The sequence below is a fragment of the Limulus polyphemus genome, unplaced genomic scaffold (assembly GCF_000517525.1).
Source record: "Limulus polyphemus unplaced genomic scaffold, Limulus_polyphemus-2.1.2 Scaffold2239, whole genome shotgun sequence".
Classification (NCBI taxonomy): Eukaryota; Metazoa; Arthropoda; class Merostomata; order Xiphosura; family Limulidae; genus Limulus; species Limulus polyphemus.
Genome location: NW_013667849.1, coordinates 51,449 through 58,485, shown reverse-complemented (window position 1 = coordinate 58,485; position 7,037 = coordinate 51,449). Strand labels below are relative to the sequence as shown.

The window sequence follows — 7,037 nt, the reverse complement described above, 5'->3', positions numbered from 1 at the left end:
AAACAAGTTGAATTTGAAGAAGTATGACTACTTGACAGTCACAATTCTTTATCATGGACGATCACCTGTATACATAAAACATTACAACAATATAAAAACTTCCTAGTGAAAAACGTGAAATGTTCAGGACTTATAAGAGTACAAACCTACATTGTAAGGACTGTGAAAAAGTGCCTTAGAGCAACATTGAAATCATTCAGAGGACTTAAGTGCACTGAATAAAATCATCTGGTGAACAGCACCATCTGTGAACGTTGTACAGCATTCTCTCCAACAGAGAAGATACTTTAAAAGTACCAAAAAAGGCGCGTCAACACTGGAATCTAGACGATTGTGTCCAATTTGAGGGTTGTTGTGAGAGTCTAAAGGAAGTAAGTAAAAAGTTCACTCGTGATTATTTTTTAGATCGTATTTGGAGTTTTATTTTATTTGATGAATTATTTGCACTGATCAACGGGTCTATCTCTGTAGTGTAAAGATAAATGATAAGATGGATGTTATATATATATATGTCGCTGCCGGTAAGGCTGGATGTACAAGGTGATGTTGAATTTTGAAAAAAACAACTAATAAAGTAAAATAGACAAACTTATCAAATCGTACTTCAAGTCTATGAAAATGTGTCATAAATATTGAGTTTCAAAAATATTCACTCGATTAAAATATTCATGAATGATATTATTAATATCCTTTACTTATCATCACTAATTGATAACGATGCAGATATTTTAGAAATAGGCAACCAATGAGTGAAATCAGTAACATACAGTAGACCAATATAACGGAGACTAGATCTCACCTTACAAGCACAATACACATAAGGTGTAGTCCACCACTACGAGAGACAAGGTTATGTTATGTTGTTTTCCTTGTGCAGGGCTACTCGTAAAGGATGGTTAACTCAGTAACACGTAAAATAAATAGAAAAAAACTAGGTTTTACAAAACGTTTTATTGTGATTGCACAATTCTGATGATTAGAGAACATACTATCATAAAAACCTATTAACATGCATTGAAAATTAAGCAAGTTAGACAGTCTAACTTGAAACTTCAGCAAATAGCAGGCCTGAGAATTAGAATTTCATAAAAGTTGTTTCAGCTTTTATAACGGATTTTCCATAATTCAGCTACGCAGATTTCGAAATAATATTCTTTTTTTATCTATCACGTAAAGATTTTTTGCAAATCGGGAAGAAAAAATCTTACTTAAATCAAATTATTATTTCGTTCACCACAATGAACATTTTTTATTATTATGTTTGTTAAGAAAAATACAAACAAACTGAAGAAAAGGGAAGAACATTAATGCAAAACGAATATGCATCCTCATTCATCTTAATTATTTTGCGAAATCTACGTCTTTTAGTCTCAAAACTACGTGTTGTGGTTTTTCTGTTATGTATTGCGTTATGACGTTTTGTGAAAAATCTGTACGTGATGGAGAGAAATGGAGATCGTTTTCGGATTTAGCGTACAGGAATTACTGTGGAACACGTAAAAATATTAGGACAATAAAACCATCGCAGGCCTGTGTAATTGATAAATTCTTATTGTATCTATCATTCTCAATAATAATAGAATATAAACACTTTTAAGCATGAAAAGTTTGCAATGATAATAACCTTTATACTCTGCATTGCTTAGTACTAATAGGGAGAATACATACATTTCACTATCCTCTAATGTATTAAACAGCTAATGGTAGAAGAGGAAAAATAAAAAATGAAACAATGCAAAAAGTCTTACTATTTTTCAGACAGAAGAGTTTTCCAAGTGATAGATGAGACATAAAGAAGTTGTAAAAATAAATGTTGACTGTCTAATCAAACAAAAACAACAATTTGGTGTTACAATGTCGTTTATTTTTAGTATTATAATGTCTTCTAGACACCAATATGCACTATAAAAATTAAGTAAAGAGTTATACCTTAGTCTAACACGCCCAGACTCTTTTTATTTATTTTTTATTTAGACCTTTTTAAGAATTTTATGGGGGTCAAAGGTCAAGCAACCAAAAATGTATATTTTGGGCTTTTGTGCAGTCATATTTACAGCAATCAAGATGAAGGTTAGCACTAATATAAATTTTCAAGCGCCCATCACATTGGCATACAAAAAGTTGGATTTACCCATTTTGAGGTTTTAGAGCTAAAAGCTCACAAAAAACATAATTTTGGGGATTTCGGTCAATTTGTCGCCATATTTTGACAAATTTACTTGAGATTTGATGAAAAGATATGTTAATACAGGTCCCACACAAACAAAAATGGTGGCTTTGAACATCTAACCTATATAAAAGCCAGTGTGTGTCACGTCACATCACCCTTGATTTCTCGAAATAGGAGGAGTCATAAAACCCAAAATGCACATATCGAGATAGAATAGTTAGATTACTGTCTGCTCATTACGATTTTAGTGACAGGGGTACTAGAGAGCAGTGAGGGGTGTGTGTGTGTCGTAAAACCTTATAAGTGTAGCGAGTGTTGGTATAATAAGCCTAAAGTAAAGACGTAGTGTGGGATCACCTAGCCTAGAGCCAAGTGCACAAAATTTATCATGAACATAAAAATATCGATTCAGTTTTAAACTTAAATCATTTCTGAATTCAGCTATTTTCTGTTTAACCACCAACCTTTTTAATAAAAAAAACCTCTTTAATCACAAAGGCTCTAATTAAGAAATCAATAAATATTTTTCCACTTTTGTTGTCTACACATTTCATTTTATTATTTCAGTACATAGACTAACAACAACATTAGGTTATACTTTTGTTGCTAAGCGACATGACATAAAAGCCATTGATGGAACTTTGTGTTACCAAAACACACTGGTTTTTCTATATATTAGAAGTTGTTAATCTAATTGAGTTTTTACCAATAATTATTCTACGAATACGCCACGAATTCATTTCATGAATGATCTTAATTTTTATTGGCTCACAAAAAAAATTTACCGACGTTGGACTGCCTCGACTGCGCTTTTCTGCCTCTTTGTTGGTGAGGCTCGATTTCACAAAATATATTTATTTCAGTTAGCTATGAAATGTGAGGTTAGGTAATGCTATGGGGTGGGTGTGGTAGTACTTGCCCCGTCATTTTTGACGGGCTATACGCTAGTTTTTAATAATTATATGGGGATCAAGTTGCCATAAAAGACATAATTTTAGGATTTTGTTGTTGTTGTTTTTTTGACAATTACTCCGCCGTATTTAGACCAATTTTCACGGAGTTTGATACAAAAAATACTTGTTTACAGGTCACATATATATACATATATAAATGTGGGATATGCTCATTTAGGGTCAACTTAAAGAGTTAAATAAACACATAATTTTAGGAGTTTTGATAAATTACTTAGCCTTCTTTCGACCAATTTACATGGCATTTGGTACAAAGATAGATTTCTACAGGCAACATACATTTACAAACAAAAATGTTGGACTTGCCCATTTTTGGTGTTTTTCATGATTTTTCTGGTGTCAACATTGGCCATTTTGGAATTGCGTGACGGAAACAAGTTGCATTTGCCCGCGAATGTTGTCATATTTAATGTTGTGCCTGATTTTCAATCGAATGAATATTCTATCTATACATACCAGCTTTGATAAATAAAAGAATATTCTTAATTAAACGCATTTAATGAACCACATTAGATACTAATACAAAAACGTAAAACATTTTCTAGCATTTTCATTAAAATAAAAATACACGTTTCTTCTCACAACTCAGGCCATGACCTTTATGATAGTTTTTTTTTACATTTTCTCCAATTCTTAGTATTTTACGCAATTTACATGCTCAATTTTACAAAGTTTTTTGGGAAAATGAAATTTTTAAGAAACTTCGTAGAATATCACTCTAAAATTAACTTGTATAGGTAAAGATGATTTTTGATGTAATTTATTTTTCACATCCCTTAAAATAGAGTTTTGTGCATACTCCAAAGCGATAAATTGTGACACTTGAAAAATAAATTTATGGCTCTTTTAAAAGCTATCAAAATCTAAGCCAATTTTACAGCAATATTTATTTGAAATCTGAGTTTTCAGAGTGGTAAAAAATGTTCATCAAAGGCAGAACAAAAAAACGAGCAAAACAACAAGTAAAAGTTTATATAACTTACGTAAAAGCCGAACGACAACACATTAAAAACGATGTGTGTATTTCGGAATTATTAATATTTTGTTCGAGAGATATTTTTTCTGTTTTGTAAGTATAATTTACAGAGCTACAGCGATATAGCTAATTAAACATTCACATTGTTAGATATAAATCTCAGCAATATATTAAAGCATGCCGTTTGAACGTAAGGCAAAAAAGAAAGTGTAAAAAACATTAAATGAAAACAATGTACAAAAGTGTCAGCAGAATATATAAAACAATGAATTTAATATCTTTTTTTTTAATTTGGCTGAGATAACTAAATATTTGAATTTTGTTTTGAAGTTTAACTTGAAATTTAAGATCTGGAAGGATATGTTAAATTCCGTCCTTCAGAGAAACTTCAATGATAACGTACTCTTCATGTTTTCAGTGGCTTCTGTCTTTTGGTTAATTTTCTATTTTTAATATGCTCAAATACTAAGGTCAAAGCAAAACGAAATCTACACACTTACACACACACAAATGTAAATTAAACTAGGCTGATAACTATATTGTTGGAAAGTAACATCAATGTGCCTCACTAAAAGAGATGTAGAAATAGGCCCAGCGCAGCAGGAAGCACAAGCCATATATTAGATTTAATCTGTATTTATAAGTTTAGCTCCCATGTGAAAGAGCAGAAAATTAACAACTTAAGTGCTGACAAGGGTCTCAAGTTCACAACTTCCACTTCTAAACCTAACATTCATCATCTATAGGAAGGTAGCTGCTCCCAATGGAATTATAAAAATAAAAATAGGCTATTTAAATCAGGTCTCCCGTGATCAGCTTTAAATCTGAGGACTTATAATGCTTCAATATCTGCAGTGTGCAAAGCACAGATTGCCCTTTGTGTAATTTTCTATTTAACAATAAACAAATAATAAAATCAAACCCCTGGGGTTGATAAGTAAAACCTATTTCCTGAAGTTGATGTTCCAGGACTAATAAGAAGTGATTAATAGTTTTTTTTTTGTTTTTTTTATATGCTTCTTTCATTAGAATGCATTCATAGATATTAATTGTCTTATGGCTTATTGGGGTAATAGTAGAAAGAGCAATTTCAGAATTTTGTGTAAGGCTACATAAGGGCTATCAGCGCATAGCCGTCCCGAACTTTGAACTGATATACTTGAGGTACGACAGCTAGTCAACAGACCTCTTTAGCTGCTCTTGTCGGTTTGAATAATATGGCTTGGCCGTTAATCTATTAGTGCACCCATGGCCCCAAAGTGCGGGATGCATTTTTACAGTAATAGGTCCCGAATCATGAATTGTTGGATTCACGGTCCGAGAGGAATAAAAACTAGGTTACGCCCGGAAAAAAAGGAGCAAGCGTACCTGATGAAGATTCTGGCGACAAAGAAGATAAATGACCTTGCCATCTCAACATCAACTCACCGTCAAGACATCTAGATATCACAGATTTTCTTTAGCTATATTTTTAGATAACTTACAATAGCAAATATTTCACGTTACTTTCTTCTGTATTCTTCCTAATTCTATTATATCTTATCATCAGAAGTCCCTTAAAATCCATTAACATGATCAAACGTGCTTTATTGATGAGTCTTATTCTTGTGATGGAATCGTTCAGCTACGAAACTGAAGTTTGTTCTAGTGCAAATGAATAATAAAAAATACCTCTAGATGTGTTAAACTTAAGGTTTTTAATTAACACTAATATGTTTGTATTATATGTTAGTTGAGAAATACAGCAAAGAAACAGAAAACGTAAGGGATAACGATAACTTAGACAAAGAAAAAACAGAGAAAATATAGGTTCAGAACTTTAAATGGTCATTTGGAATAACTGTTGAGTCACTGTCTATGGAATTAAGTACATGAACAGTAAAAAGTTTGGCATGCCAGCGCGATAACTTAAATATTCAGAATACCTGCCCGACAAGTTGACATATATTGAAAACAACCCTTTCGGTTATAGTTTTCATTTGTTTAGAAAACCTTCAACTATTACACACAATAGCGTATCTTTATATCGATTCATATTTAGTTCAAGACTAGTAGGCCAAATTTGAGTTTTAAAGGACAACTGGTTAAGGTTTATCTTAATAAACAAATGAAATTAGCATCAAGGTGTGAGACCTTTGAGAGCGATAGCTTTCTGGTTAGAGAAACAAGCAACGTGTTAAAATCTATTGGATCTTAGGGTTCACTTCTTGGTCTAATTAATATACGTTGTGGTATAAAATGTGATTTTTGATTGAGGTTACTATTGTTTCGTTTGTCAGTGCAATCGATATACGTGGTTAAACTTTTACAAAAGTGCAATGTATTATCGTTGTAATTGGCTTATTTGTGAAATTTCTTTTTTTGAACGTTTGATTTTGTTTATTAGTATACCTTAACATGAACATAGCAATTCTTTTATTTTCAAACTTACTAATCTGTGATTTATATATGTATGGATTGGTTAAAGTTGCTGAATTTATTGCAGAGCTGTCCTTAAATTAGTGCCAATTATATCTCTGTTAATTTAATAAGTTTCCAAAACAATCAAAACTATTTGGTTAAAGTAATTTGTTGTGAAACTATATGCATTACTAATGACTACCTTCCATACAAATATACTTATAAAAGGAAATACATGTTGTGGAGGAACTTCTAATGAACAATGGCTAGTTCTGAAATGCCAGGCTTGAAAATATCTGTATGCAAATCTATTAAATGTGTTAAAAGAAGTAACAGTCAACTTGTTATTCCACAACATAACATTTGTCTAAAGGTTTTAATCTTTACACAACTTAACTCTGGTTTAGTGAGTACAAATGGTTTCACGTATTATTATACGTAGAAAGATGTCCCACCAAACATGCTCGCTCTTTCAGCCGTGGGGGCGTTATTATGTGACGGTCAATCCCACTATTCGTTG

The 7,037-nt window shown here is 31.9% G+C and overlaps 1 long non-coding RNA gene across 1 annotated transcript in view; it reads right to left on the bottom strand.

Annotated features, from left to right (window-relative positions):
* Positions 1-295: 295 nt before the first annotated feature.
* The window catches only part of LOC111087510, a 22,682-nt gene continuing 15,940 nt past the window's right edge, over positions 296-7,037 (bottom strand). Inside the window, exon 3 of the long non-coding RNA XR_002612187.1 lies at positions 296-362. This is a non-coding gene — a long non-coding RNA (uncharacterized LOC111087510). The remainder of the gene's footprint in view (positions 363-7,037) is intronic.